This window comes from Ochotona princeps, chromosome 19, assembly GCF_030435755.1.
Source record: "Ochotona princeps isolate mOchPri1 chromosome 19, mOchPri1.hap1, whole genome shotgun sequence".
Classification (NCBI taxonomy): Eukaryota; Metazoa; Chordata; class Mammalia; order Lagomorpha; family Ochotonidae; genus Ochotona; species Ochotona princeps.
This window is the reverse complement of record NC_080850.1, coordinates 15,216,014-15,231,042: the sequence shown is the minus strand read 5'-3', so window position 1 is coordinate 15,231,042 and position 15,029 is coordinate 15,216,014. Positions and strand designations below refer to the sequence as shown.

Sequence of the window (15,029 nt, the reverse complement as noted above, 5' to 3'; positions counted from 1 at the left end):
TGGAGCAAACGGTACCATCTGGTGCCCATATGGGATCCCAGTGGTTGCAAGGCCAGGATTTAGCCATTGAGCCATGCTGCTGGGCCCTACTAAATGTTTGACTCTAGGAACTAATATATATCTGTAAGCCTCCATCTTTTGTATATTTTCTTTTTTTTTTTTCTTTTTATTGTATTGTTGTTGACAATCTTTACATAGTTGATTACAGTTAAAGGAAAAAGAAGAAAAAAAAAGGTTCAGGGGGATAGGAAAGTGGGTAATGCTATTATGTCCATATTGTTTCCATCATGTATCTGAGGTAAAGGGGGATATTGAGGGAGAAGCCCCACCCGGTTTCCCGCCCACCCCAAGTCCCGGATGTGGGGCATGCTCTGAGATATGTGCTCGAGTGGTGTTAATAGTTCTCCAGTTATGAATCGCTGCCAGTTTCGCTCAATGAGGTCGTCCACCGATTGATATGGTCCATCATAAAGTCTCCGTTTGCCCCATAATTTGCTGCCAACATATAGCTGAGATGACTGATTATCCTGTTCTGTCTTCTGTCTTTTCTTGGTTAGAGTTCTGAGTCCAGCAGTTCGATTGGGGAGATCTCCAAAGATACTTTGAGGTATTCCCAGACTAGATTCTTATATGTTCTAGCAAGCACAGGGTCCGGCACAGTCCATCACCCCGATCAGCTGGTGGTTGCAATTGCTGTGTTGGTTCTGTTTTCAGTCCCGAGTTGCACTGGAACCAATGGGTGTTGCAGTCCAGTCTGGTTCGGCCGTTACATCAACCAGTGGGAGCTGCAGCCTAGTCGGGGCGACCCACAATAACCCCCACCAAGCCCGCCCCCTACCCTGGTTTGCCAGTATGTGTAGCAGAAGACCAGTCTGTCCCCCATCCCATTTGGCTCTGGTACTTGTCAATGGGTATTAAAGCTTAGTTCTATCTAACCAACTCAACCATCCAGCCCTCACAGATGTTGTTGAGTGCCTCTGTCTAGCCATCCCAGCCCCCGTCCTAGTTTTCATGCCCTCCCACGGGAATAGTGACCCAAGAAGGGGGAACCCACTTTTCCCTCCCAGGTCTCTCTGTCCCGGTTTATGCACTCTTTAGGTGGTCCTGAGATTTGGCTCGACAGAATTAGTCCCCAGTCCCAGCTTCTGCCAGCTGATGCTGCGGCCCTGATCTAGTCCACATGCAGCGCACAGGTGTTATAGCCTTGCTTAGTCGGGTCTGTCTCTATCCCAGCCAAAACTCTCCAGTGGGAGTAGCTGACCGGCGAGGGGACCAGCCCCTTAATCTCCCCACCAGCTCTGCCCCTTCCTTCCTGGATCTCACGTGTGCTGGATGGGTGCTGTATCTTTTGTATATTTTCATCTGTAAAACTGAGATGGTCCTCCCAATCTTTGCAGCATTAAGCGAGGTGATGGCAGTCAAGTGCACAGCCTGTCTTGTAACATAAATTCTATATATGGTGTATAAGCTCACATCCACCCTTTCCCCAGCAAAATAAAAAATAAACACGATCTAAACTTTGATTATAGAAGGGTGAGACTAAATTCACATATTATCTCTGAAAAGCGGCCTCAAGAATTTGGAGTCTGTGTTTCCCAAGGAAAAAGTCAGAAGTTACAGACATAGAATGTATAGCTATTTAAAACCTGGATCCAGGCATCCACCTGCCTGTTTCTGGGAAATCAAACCAGATGAGCCCCAGCTGTTGTGAAAACGCCCTTAGGAATGCAGAAATCAAGTTAATGGCCTGGGACCAGGGTAATGAACTTGTTAGTGGTAACTAGCCAGGCCAGAGTTCCTTCTGTTTATTCCAGCAGAGTCCAGCACCAGCTAATGGATCCAAATAACTTTGGATCTTTTTATACAGAATTGTCACTGACATCGCGCAGTTGTTAACCTCTTATAAAAGCTTCAGCCATAGGGCATTTGCTGTTCAATTGGACCTGGGACTGGTTCAGAATGCTCTGAACTCTTCTAGCCACCCTGAGGCCTCCTCGCTTTTGCCCACTCGGTGTTTCATCAAAATGGTGCCCGGAGCTCTGCTCAGAGACCTAAGGCTCCACCCACATTCTTAGGAAGCCCCTTTTCTTGGGAGAGACAGGGAAAGAATCCCTCCTAAGGAAGCAGTCTGGATGTAGACCTTGAGAGAGGCAGTGTAACACATTGTATGGGTCTCAGAGATTTGCAGAGAACAAATTTCAGTACAGGTCCTGGCTTCTCCCTAGTTTGTGCTATGTGACTTTGGGTACATTTCCAAGTCTCTCAGAGCCTCAGTTTTTTCATTGGTAACCAGAAAGTAATAGTATTAACTTCTCTGGGGGGATACCAAGTGGATTAAATACCTAGGTGAAATTTGTCTAGCATATCCTAAGTGGTCAACAAATATCTGCTTTTTAACAAAGTTGTTGCTAATAGATGTCAGAACCCACCTTTGGGAACCAAACCAGAGGAACTATGAACACTTCTCTGGAAGTTCAGGCAAGTTGTTTCTGCAAAAAACCTCAGCTCTGGCTCTTTCCTAGGGAGGCCGGGGCTGGGAATTTGCATTTGTAGTTATAGTTGCATGTTCACAGGGCCTTGTAGGCCTTTCTAATTTGGGACAGCGAAAGACATCCACAGAAGATCTTTCTAATAGTGTGACCTTGGCCAAATCTCTCCTAACATCACAATGCATGCTTCTTCATAAAGTGAGATCTCAGTCCTGGCAGCCAGATGCCAGTGCAGTGGCGCTGGGGAAGATTCTGCATGTGCAGCTCCCAGCAGGGCCGCATGTCTGGTACAGGCTGGTGGAAATGAGGCTGATCATGTTAGCCATAGTTGGGGATACAAGCCAGCAAGGTGCTCCCCTCAAGCAGCCAGTTTACAGTTCATAATATCCCTTTGTTCAAACGCAGAGAAAAGTCCAGGTAAAACAGAGCTTTCTGCCTGATCCTCACCCTAAAGTCTGTTTTCTTCTTCTTCTTCTTTTTTTTTATCTTAATGCCAGCACATGTTATTTATTTATTTTTGGCTAACGTTAAATTGAGGTTTTGGCTGAAACTCAGCCTGCGCGTCCTTGAAAAGCCACCAGGCTCATTGGGCAGCTCTCGGGATTTCCCCCAGGGGTTGCGGGGAGTACAGACAGGAAGCCGGGGCGGGAGCGCCTGACCAGCACTTCCTCCTGGGAGGATGAAGGGCAAGCACGCGCACGTCGCACCCAACTCCTGAGCACCAAGGCCAGGCAGCCGCCCCATCCCGAGGGTGGGCTGCAAGAGGGTCTCTGACTCCAGCCTGTGGGTCCAGGCCCTGTGGACATCAGGCAGGAGCTGATGGCTTCATCCAGGCAGTTGCTGACGCTGCCAGACAGTGACCTTCCATTCCTGCCCGGCCTCTTCCTCTTCACAGGCTGCTGGAGGAGGGAATTGAGAAGGGACTTTCCAGAGAGCGCTAGCGGGCAGGGTGTGGAAGTGGAATAAAAGCATATGCAAATCGGCCTTTGCGTGCTTTCCTCCACCCAGTATACAAGAGCCTTTCTCCAGAAAGATGCTCTTCCTCTAGGACACATGACAACCCTCTTTGCCTGGGTGGCAGCCGCAGGGTTGCACGGAATGGTAAATCCTGGGCAGGAAGCCAAGGCCAAGGGGTGGGCTGCTCAGGCAGCAGGCAGCTGCCGAATGAGGAGGGGGAGAAGCGTGGCTGAGTTGGAACAGATGAAATGAGAAGGAATTTTAGGAGCTCGCTGTGAGTAGGAGCTGGGAAAAAAAATAATCATTGCAAGCTGATTTATTATGTGCTTATCTTGTGTCTGAGAGGCCGCCGGCTTTTGTACAAGGGATTATTGCAAAGTAAATGGCACATTAAAGATATAATCAAGATGTTTAAGACATATTGAATGACATTAGAGTTAAAGTAGGTGGGACTTCTGCCGTGGTCTATAAATATGAAAGCATCAGTGGCTTGGAGATACTTCCAGTGTTTTAGTTAAGATGTGACTCCACGGCCAAAAGAAAAATATTTTCAACCTGTTGTTATTTTCAGAGTCTGGTTGGAGTAGGGGTAGGGAAATGGCTCAGAACCTGCATGGATGATAAAATAATATGGTTTGTACCATGGAGTTGTGGATGGTGGCCTCTATTCAGTGAGTCGTAAACCTTGATGCAGGGACAATAGCATGAGAATGTTGCACAGTAGATGTGTGCTTGTTGGGAGCCTTGGGGTTGAGAGAGATGGTATGACTTTGAGCATATTCCCAGTCTCATGCTCTTTCAATCTTGCTGTTGAATATTAACAGATTTTTAAAATTAACAATGGAGTCTTTTTCACATTGTCAGCTTGGCTTTACTGTACGTTGATTGAACTCTTGAGGGGCTTAATGATGGCATCACAATGTGGCCCGTCATGGGGACCTTGATTTCATTTGTTATTTTATTCGTCTGCTGGGGACCTTCCCTGATTTTTTTCTCGGGCCCTTCTGATGGAAGTGCTTTGCTGACGCTGGGTGGGGTGGGAGGGATGGGAGGCCCAAGTTGTTAACAATGGGTTGTTAAGTAGAAATGGCTCAATTTGTTTGGTTATTCGTTGTTGTTCTTATACCTAACACTCTTTGGAACCCCTGAACAGGTGAGAGAGGAGGAGGTAGAAACTTTGCCCAGGTTGTCAGCATGTGGCACAGTAGCTGGGTCTCGGGCAACTTTGCCCAGCGTTTTATATTCCTGCAGTAGAACTTGAGACTGGATCTGTGGTCATTCCTTGTTTTCTCTGGCTGCAGCAGAGTTGGGTGTGGTCCCTAAAAGTCTGTTTTATGTCACTTTTTGACTTTTTTGAATAGCAAAGGTGATTCCTCCTTCTGGTTGTCCTGCAATCTAGCAAAAATCCTCCCCACCCCCTTCCTTTTATCATCTCTTTAGCCTTAATAGAAATGGAAAAATTTTAAAATAGGTTGTAAAGTGTTTTATGACTTCTAATTTGCTGAAATATTTTCATGTAATTTGTTCATAAATTTGTAAGATTCATAGGGACATTGAGATGTCATGGAAATGTAATTTTTAAAAAAGATTTATTTATTTTTATTGAAAAGTAAGATATACAGAGAGAAGGAGAGACAGAGAGGAAGATCTTCCATCCGATGATTCACTCCCCAAGTGGCCACAATGGCCAGAACTGCATCAATCTGAAGCCAGGAGCCAGGAGCCTCTTCCGGGTCTCCCACGTGGGTACAGGATTCCAAGGTTTTGGGCCGTTCTGGACTGCTTTCCCAGGCCACAAGCAGGGAGCTGGATGGGAAGTGGAGCTGCCGGGATTAGAACTGGCGCCCATATAGGATCCTGGAGTGTGCAAGATGAAGACCTTAGCTGCTAGACTACCGTTCCAGGCCTGGAAATGTATTTTTTTTTTAAAGATTGATTTATTGGTAAAGCAGAGTGACATGGAAGGAGAGACACAGAGAAAGCGGGCTTCCATCTGCTGTTTCTGTGCTGCCTTCTCCCTCAGTGGCCTCAATGGTCACATCTGGGCTAGGCGGAAACTAGGAGCCTGCCACTCCATCTGTGTTCTCCCATGTGGGTGGCAGGGTATCAAGGACTTGGGCCATTCTCTGCTGCTTTCCCAAGTTCTCTAGCAGGGAACTGGGTTGGAAGTAAAGTAGCCAGAACTCAAAACCAGTGCTGGTGTCATGAGGCAATGCATAATCTACTGTGCCACAGCACTAGCCCCTGAGTATTTGTTGAATTAGTTATACACATTTTATTGCAAAGAGAACAAATGATCTAATCAAGATCTCACTACCTAGTAGGTACTCAATTTACAATCAACTATTCCATTCCTCCTGGCTCCATTGTAGTATTTTGCATATTATCTGTTATCCTTCCTGCAGAAAGGCATCTTGATTTTCTAAGACAAGATAATGAGAAAAAACACTTGAATGAATACGCTGTCAAAATGATGGCAAAGGGCTTTGTCCACATGGCTGTCTAGATCTTTCTCAGGATTCTCAGTCTGCCAAAAACTGACATCCTTACAGGCATGACTGTTTGATTATGTTACTTTTTGGAAATAAGAATGCTAGTTCATGTTGAGAACAGCACATATCTTGGATTTTTAGTAGTTTTTGGAAGTTTAATGCATAAGATAGTTTTGCCGATCATGGAGGAATCTTGATTTCAGAATTTTGATGTGGATCTAAAGACTTTCTATAGGTTTGTCTCTTTGGACCCTGGGGGGAATCACACAACCGCCACCATGTTGGGGTGGGCCTGGGGTGCAGGAAGCAGCAGTCCCTACTCCACAGTGGCTGTGCCCAGCTGCTTCAGCTGGAGAAAACATCTCCCACGTTAGTTTAGTCATTAGTCTAGGGAGAAAACAGCCCACTGTTCTAGCAAAACCCAGAAATGGGCTCTGGGGTTACACCTGAGCATCAGCAATGCTCTGACCACTTGGCAGAGACTTCCTCTAACCTCTGGAGGGAGAGGAAGGGGAGGAAGGAGAATTTCCCCCCTTGAGTCTGAAACTAATCAGAGTGGAATGCCAATGGGTGTTCCCCAAAGGGCCTTTCCTTTTGGCTCTAACCAGAGATTTGAACCTCTGGCTGCGAGGTTTCTCCCTGAGAGCTGCAACAACAGTTCTGGTGCTTTCTTGGCTGAACTGAAAATCCTCCACCCTCCAATAGCCCCTGTAAGGTGAATGGCATTGCCACACGGGGAATCTTCCAACCTTTCCGTGTTTCCTTAATGCTTTTTTGTGCTGTGTTGAAAAAGCCCTTCCTCGAGTGAAGGCTTTAAATATTTGGCTTTATACTTCAAATTCTTTTATAGTGTTGTTATCTCATTGTGTTTTTGTACTTAACTCATCCCTCTGAAATGCTTTTTCATACATGGTGCAATATGGATCTAATGTGAGCTTTTTTCATCTACAGATAACAGTCTTTCCTTTGTTTTAAAAAAGCTTTTAACTTTGGGATAACTTTATTTACTAAATTTTTAAAAAAATCAGTTGATTTTTGTTTTATTTGAAAGAGAAATTTGGAGGCAGAAGGAGAGGAGACAGATAGGAAGAGATCTTCCATCTGTTGCTTCACTCCACACATGGCTGCAAAAGGCCAAGGCTTAGGTCAGGCTGAAAGCAAGGAGCCCAGAACTCTGTCTGGGTCTCCCATGTGGGTGGCAGGAACCCACGTGCTTGCGCCATGATCTGCTGCCCTCCAGGCTGATTCCCTTAGGAGGAAACTGGAACCGGAAGCAGAGGCAGGGATTTCTGGGCCCCACGTGGTAGCTTACCTGCTACACCAAAGCCATGACCCAGAGTTAGAATTAGGGAAAAGCTGTGTAGATACATCAAGAATATTTGTGCATCCTTTTCAGTGTTTTAATTAGTTCCTCTGCTTTGAAAGAAGAATTTTACTGGTCCTAAATTCCAGCGCAAATACTGATATCTTTCTAGAACGTCACTTTTGTTCCAGTGATCCATTTGCTATTTCTGACCCTGTGTCATATGTTTAACCATAATTACTAAGGGATTCAATTCAGTCTTCAGGGAAGTGAAGTTCCATCTGCCAGTTGCCGCAGTGACAGAGGTGGCCTGCCAGGAATTAGCACTGCCGCTGGTGCCCATGAAAGGGGATTACTCATTGACAATTTACCTCTGAAACAGAATTCCCCATGCCAATAGTAAGGACCAAGCTTTGAGTAAGAGTTTCTCTGTCTTAGCTTGGTAAACATTTTGAGGCTCATAATTCTTGGCTCTGGGGAGGCTATCCTATGCATGTAGGATGTTTAACAAAATCCTTTTACCCACCAGATGCCCCCTGCTTTGTGACACCCAAATTATGACAATGTGAAAAATGCTCCTAAACATTGCACGTCCCCTGGGGGTTCAGTTCTCCTATGCCCTAGTTGAGAACTATGGCTCTGAAGTCAGGCTGTTCACTGCTGCTCCCCTCTTTAACAACTGTGCACCTCCTTCCCCTTCTTAGCAAACTGCAAATGATCCTGGCTCAGCGTTCATTGTGACGGGATCTGAGCTATCCTTATGTCAGACCTCACTCCTAGTAATCACATAGTCTCCTCTCTTCCACCTGCAGCATGGTTTCTCACTATGGAGCAAATATGTTTCAATTACAGTCATATTCACCAAAAAAAAAGATAAGTCTGTTAATGAAATGGAACTCTATTTTCAGAACTCTGTAACTGCTAATTAATCAGCTCCCATGATAAACTTGTCTGTGCTGCCTGTGAATTTTAGTCGTAGCCACAGAACAGCAATTCCAGTTCGTTAATGGGCCTTTAAGTGACAATCCAGCTCTGCGCAGCAGCAGAAAGGCTCAGAAATGATTTTCTAGGCAATATGGTAATGACAGTGGGGAAGACAGAAACGTGGGATAAGGAGAAAACGGAGGACTTTACTTGATTCACTCACTTGATGGCTTCGGGAACGCCTTGCTCATTTACCGTTAAAACATACCATCATCTTGCAACTCAGGGAGGGAGGATGGAAAGTTCGTCATTTTCCAGCAATTCATGTCAGTTTGTTGCATAGATTTTTTTTTTTAAAGCTATTGTAAAACCGTGGTGCTGGTTCTTAAACTGGCTGGAGAGCACCTCTGGTGGGAACAAGTATTTCTAGTTTGCAACAAGAGCTGGCTGGTGATGGCAGGTGCGCAGTATCTCTTCTGTTGCAAGGACTAGCTTTCTTCTTCCAGGTTTGAACAGGAAAGAGGAATGTCCTGGGTTCGCAAGTGATGACCTTTATGATGTTGAGAATATTGTGAACCTCACTGCTTTTTTGTGAATTTCTAGTGAGATGATCTGTGTAATTCAGGTGTGGGCATACTGTAAGCACTTGAAACACATTAGCTATGATGAGAATTATTATTGTTTGGGTGTCTCCCTGGAACCAGACATTGTGCTAGGAACAGGGAATATATTCAGTTCAAAAGCAACATGTTGTGCTTCTGAGAGTGTGAACCCTGGAGAAGGGAGTGAGGGCCGTGTTTCCACAGCTGGGCGTGTCAAACTCCATGGAAGAAGAAAGGATGTCAGGCTACTGGCCTTCAGGGATGGTCTTGCCTCCGAAACTGGTCCCTTAGTAACTGTAGAGGGAGTGGAGCCGACACACACACACAGATGCTAAGGCCATGGAAACAGGGCTGTGGAATAGGGAATTCCATCAACTCCAAACAGTTTGAAGTGGACAGGGTGGAAGAGAAAAGGAACACCCACTTGTGCTTAGTGACTCCAGCCATCGATTGTGTGACTTTAAGCATATTTTGCGTTCTGGGACCCGAGCTGAGAGGTGCCTGCCACAGGGTGCCTAGGCTGCCATTGTGTGCGATGAATTCTGCTCATTGCATGAACTCACTTCGTGGTTCTAAGGGGAATTTGCCTTACACAAAGGGCTGGCAGAGTTCAGGACTGGAGGCTTGGCCTGCAGTTTCTGTATATTGTTAAGTATGTGTTGACTCTAGTTCTTTAGTATTTCCAACTCTGCTCCTACTTTTCTCCTCAGGCTGTGGGTAGAGATCTAAATGAACCTGTTAAAAGATGAAGTGCTATGTAAGAGACTGTTTTGTAATAATGAGCATTTAGGGCCCAATGTGGTAGCCTAGTGTCTACATCCTCACCTTGCATGCACTGGGGTCCAATATGGGTGCTGGTTCATGTCCTGGCTGCTCCACTTCCTTTCCAGCTCCCTGCTTGTGGCCTGGGAAAGCAGCAGAGGATTGTCCAAAGCCTTGGGATTCTGCACCCATGTGGGAGATCTGGAAGAAGCTCCTGGGTCCTGGTTTCAGACTGGCTTGGCTCTGGCCATTGCAGCCTTTTGGGGAATGGATCAGTGGATGGAAGATCTTTCTCTGTCTCTCCTTCTCTCTAAATCTGACTTTCCAATTTAAAAAAATGAATCTTAAAACAAAATAGTGGGGCTTGGCAGCGTGGCCTAGTGGCTAAGGTCCTTGCCTTGATCCCATATGGCCGCTGGTTCTAATCCCAGCAGCTCCACTTCCTCTCTATCTCTCCTCCTCTCAGTATATCTGACTTTGTAATAAAAATAAAATAAATCTTAAAAAAAAAAACAAAATAGTGAGCATTTAAAGCAATTTTGTATATATCTCTTTTCTACCCTTTGGCCATGAATTGGAAGACTGAGATTGCTTTAACTTTGAAGAAATATTTACAAAGTTAGGGTTAGGGTTATACTAGATACATGTTAGAGTAATACACACATACACACACACGTTAGGGTGTACTAGGTATACAGTAAGGGTATACTAGATATATGTCTCAAAAACCTCACATTTTGGAAACCCATTTCTTTATTCCAGTTGTATGTAGAAAGAATAAAATTCTAGACTATGTATTTTTCCTTTGGGTAGGAATGTGCCTAGAAAAGTAATTTTTTTAAAACAACTTTTGGGTTAGTTTTAAATTGTGCATTAAATGTAGGAAAGCTCCTTCAAAATATATTTTTATTTGAGAGACAGAATTACAGAGAGGAGGAGGAGGAGAAAGGAGGAAGGGAGGGAGGGAGAGGGAGAGAGAGAAAGAAAGAGAGAGAGACAGAGAGAGAGAGAGAGAGAGAGAGAGAGAGAGAGAGAGAGAGAGACACTTGGTACATGAGATCTTCCATCTGTGATGCACTCCTCAAATGGTTGCTATGGCCAGAGAGAGCCGATCTGAAGCCAGGTGCCAGGAGCTTCCTTGTGGTTTTCTACGGGAGCACAGGGGCCCAGGAACTTGAGCCATCCTCCTTTGTTTTCCCAGGCCATAGCAGGGAGTTGGATTGGAAATGGAGCAGCTGGGACAGGAACTGGCATTCATACGGGATGCTACCACTGCAGGTGGAGGCTTTTGCTTTCTATACCATGGTGCTAGCCCCAATATAGGAAACATATTTAAAGGAAAGGAGGTGGTTTCTTTAGAAATTGCCTCTGTATCACCAGGCACCATAACCAAACCAGGTATACATGTGCTCAACAGTAGGAGTTGGTTTTAAAAAGAATTCAGCTTTCCAGTGGTTTCATACTACTGTAGTTTTCCTGGATTCTGCACTGTAGAAATGCTAATGGTGGATGGAGCCATCTAGCTGATAGATGTAGTCGGTCAAGGGTTAAAAGACTTTCATATTGTTCTCTTGTTTCTGTGCTTTCTGAATGCAAATCTCATGAAGCTGACAGAACAGCTCCTAATACAGGGTACCTTATGGTAAACGGAAGGCAATTTCTCTGCTGAACTGCTCTGCCCTATTCTCCTTTCTGAGAGATGATCTGGTTATGCTGTGGGAGTTCATCTTCATTGACTGCCTCAGCAGCACTGGCAGAAGTGAAGGGCAGGGGTAGCTGGGGTTGGCCCAAGCCAGGGGGCAGGGAAGGTCCCAGGAAATGACCCGTAGGTCCTTGTGTCCAGCTTCGTATACAATGCAGCAACCGTGCAGGGAGCCTACAAAGGGCATGTGAAAGCTGTGGTGATTGTTGGAAACAATATCTGTGTCCTTCAGGCAGGAGGTGGGAGATGTGACTTGGGACAGGGCACCTTTCAGAGGGCAGGGAGAAGTTATTCATCACAATAAAGTTATCAAATTTGTTATCACAAGATGCTGACCGCAGGAAGGTCTGCTGATTGCCTACCATGTGCCAGGCACCGACCACAGCAAAGTCTTCTGATTGTCTACCATGTGCCTTGCGCTGCTGTGGTGGGGAAGAGGTCAGAGGAGGCTTGAAAATGCGACCGTCACAGTCTCAGGAGACCCTGCCGGTCACATGTTGCGTTGTGTGGCTGGATGCCGGCCATGCAGGACTAGCCCTTATCTTCTTCCCATATGCTCGTCACACCCAGCCAGAATGTCTAAACAACACAGTGTGGATCCCAGCCTTTCCTGCTTCCTCTCTCTTCTGCTGAAGTCAGCTCTACATTCCTAGGCAAAGCCAGCAGAGACTGCCTGCCTGGGTCTCCCTCATCTCGTGCCATCGCCCTTCTCATGACTGACCTTGGCTGAGGGGGCCCACCCTATGCCAGATTGTGACTTACCTCTGAACATTCTGTATCCCTTGTCCTGGATTCCCTCTTACCTGATCCTCACCAAACCACAGCTACTTACTCTGTGGGATGGCTACTTAAATGACACTTCTTTTATTATTTTTTAATTAAAAAAATTAAAAATTGTATTTATTTTGTTTACTTGAAAGGCAGATACACACAGAATGAGTGAAGGAGAGAGGACTTTCTTCATTGGCTGGTTCGCTCCCCAACGCCTGCAATAGCCAGGGCTGGGCCAGGCTCAAGCTGGAAGCCTGGCATTCAGTGTAGGTCTCCCGTAAGGTAGCTGGGGCCCAGCTACTTGAGCCATCATATGCTGCCTTCCCAGTGTGCATTAGAAGGAAGCTGGACTCAGAAATAGGGCTGGGACTTGATTCTAGGCACTTCCAACGTGGGATAATGTCATTCCAAGTGGCCTGTTAACTGTAGTAATAAAGGTCTTTTCCCTAATGTCACTTCTTTTTCATCATCTGGATGTTATGTTATGTGTTCCCGCTGGTAGACTTGATCACATTTGAGTCTCACTGTTCCTGGGGTGATGGAGGAGGTCCTGCTTGCTCCCTTTATGCGCCCTGAGCGTGGGGGCAGGGCCACCCCTGTCTTCTCTGTATCCCTGCAGACAGCACAGACCTGGCACAGCGGGAACTCCCTGCATGAGTGCTGACAGCAGGGATGTGAAGGGGTGATTCTGCCACGGTGATGTGTGTTCCTCTCAAAACCCAGTCTCTGCTCCTCCCAGGGAACGCGGTGTGCTGCACGAAACATCCTGCTTGGCTACCCACCACCTTAAGCTTTCAGAGAGCAGGGCCAGGATTATGGGTAGGGGCACTTGGCTGGGTTTTAATGTATGCCTGGGGAGGATGATGAAGGAAAAGTGAATGTAGTGATCCCAAACAGCAGGAGGAGCTGGATGGAAATAATAATAATAATAATAATAAAGCCTGAGAACCTCATTATTGCAAGTGTCAGCGGGGGCATACAGCACAGTAGGGATTGTAGAACTGGGCTGGGGGCAGGCTTGTGGTTCTCTGGCTGAATGATTTTGTAGTTTGGATAATACCTGCCTTTGAGCTTATTGTATCCATTCCACACATATTTGCCAATTATCCTATTCTGTGAAGTTCTACTAGGGAGATGTAGCATCCCACTCCCTCTCCCCCACCCATTGAGGGCAGGAAGAAGGACTGTTACAGGATGAAAAGCATGAGACCTCTGGCTAAGGCATGGAGATGCATAGAGGACAACTGTGTGTCTGTGATATTAGGGCTTTAGAGAGGGGAGACAATGTTCATAAGTCTCCTGAAGTGGATAATAATGAAAAAAGGCAGAGAACTGACCCGCTCCATGCCAATCATGATTCTGATTGAGATGCCCACTCACATGAAGCTCACGATCTTCCGAGGCAGTGAACAAATATACAGCTTTGGCTGGAAAGAATAATAGACCCTAACTGGGCGAGTTGGGCAAGGGGAGAGCCCAAGCGTGTGTGTGTGTGTGTGTGTGTGTGTGTGTGTGTGTGTGTACACGTGGGTGTAGTTGATTTAGAGGGCAGTTAGCATTGGCCTCCCTGATGTGTTGGTGGAAAAGGCAACAGCGTGGTGCAACTGGGGACAGTAAGGAGGCCAGCTGGGTGGGGTAGCTGAATGAGGGAAGAGTGGCAGGAAATGAGCCTGGAGATAGGGGGAGACTGGGTCACATGGGGTCTTACGGGCCACACTGAAGGGTCTGAATTTGGTTCTCAGTATGGTGACAAGCTGTAAGAGAGCTTTATGCAGGGGATCAGTAGAATTTGATTTGTCTTTTGATGAGAGCCCGCCGGTTGTGTCTGCAGAGCAGGCTGCGGAGGCCCGAGTGGGTGAGCGGAAGAAGGCTGTGGTCGAGGTCTGGGTGCAGGCTGATGGGGGCGTGTGTGGGCGAGAGCTCGGGTTCAAGAACTGTGACGGCAGAGCTGACAGGACCTGCAGAGGGGATGAAGGGAAAGATCTAGCCTCCTCTGAATGCCAGGCTTTGTACATACTCTGATGTTGCCTGCTGCAGTTTCTTATTTTACATTTTTCTTGTTTTGTTTTTGAGAGTTCCTTTTAGAAGTTATTTTCCATGATACTGTTTTATAGGCATTGGGAGTTTATTTTACATTTCTGTAACTTGCTCCCTTTTGCCTTATCTATTCTTTTACATCTTTTGATTTTGTTTTGCTTGTTTTTCCTGGCTCCAAGAGGCAGGCATCAGACAGGACAGTTAGATATATGCTGTGTGTGCTAGCCGAGTGTTCCAGTTGCTTCGCTTCTCCTGCTCCTCCTCTTCACTCTCTCTCCTCCTTCTTACTCCTCCTCCTTCTGTTCTTCCCCTTTCTGCTGCCATCCAGTAGGGAGGCAATTATTGCATTTTCTGATGGCTTTGTATCAGGGAGGTGAGATTTGCCTGTCAAGTTGGCCTCTGATATATGGTGGCTTTGGTTTGTGTGGCTCTCCCTTTTTATAGGTTTCCATGTTGCTGACTCCTATGTCTCAGAGTTATTAAGTTAGTGCATTTTGTAAAGACACTGATTTTGTCTCTTCTATGTCTTGGTTTTCTTTTATATACAAGGAGAAAGCTTCCTTAAGGAGTGAAATAGTGGAGCCCTTCCCATACTTCATTGTGTCTTCTTAGGGTGACAGCCAAGTCATGATTTGCCATCTGAGGAGGGCTGAGTGTCTAGGGAATAATTTGAGTAAAAGGAATGGATGCTGGAACTTCAGCAATACAAGATATCTGTGTGAATCAGCAAATTGTGTGGCTCCAAGCAGAATGCAAGTCCCTGCAGCTTTGGCTTAGAGCTGGGGGTGAATGGCGAGTGCAGCCTGGCAGGAAGAGGAGGAATGAGAGGCAGGAGTGCAGTACAGCACGCCACCTGGACAGAGGTGGAGATACGTCATTGCACTTTCCACCTCTGCCAACTGTCAGCTGGAATGGAGCCTGGCAGCCAAACGTGAATTTTTTTTTGTTTCTTTTTTGGGTTAGAATTATTTTTATTTATTTGAAAGAGTT

At 46.1% G+C, this 15,029-nt stretch overlaps 1 long non-coding RNA gene across 1 annotated transcript in view; it reads left to right on the top strand.

Moving 5' to 3' along the window:
- Nucleotides 1–3,506: 3,506 nt before the first annotated feature.
- The window catches only part of LOC131482603 (uncharacterized), a 114,213-nt gene continuing 102,690 nt past the window's right edge, over nucleotides 3,507–15,029 (top strand). The window contains exon 1 of the long non-coding RNA XR_009247150.1: nucleotides 3,507–3,590. This is a non-coding gene — a long non-coding RNA (uncharacterized LOC131482603). The remainder of the gene's footprint in view (nucleotides 3,591–15,029) is intronic.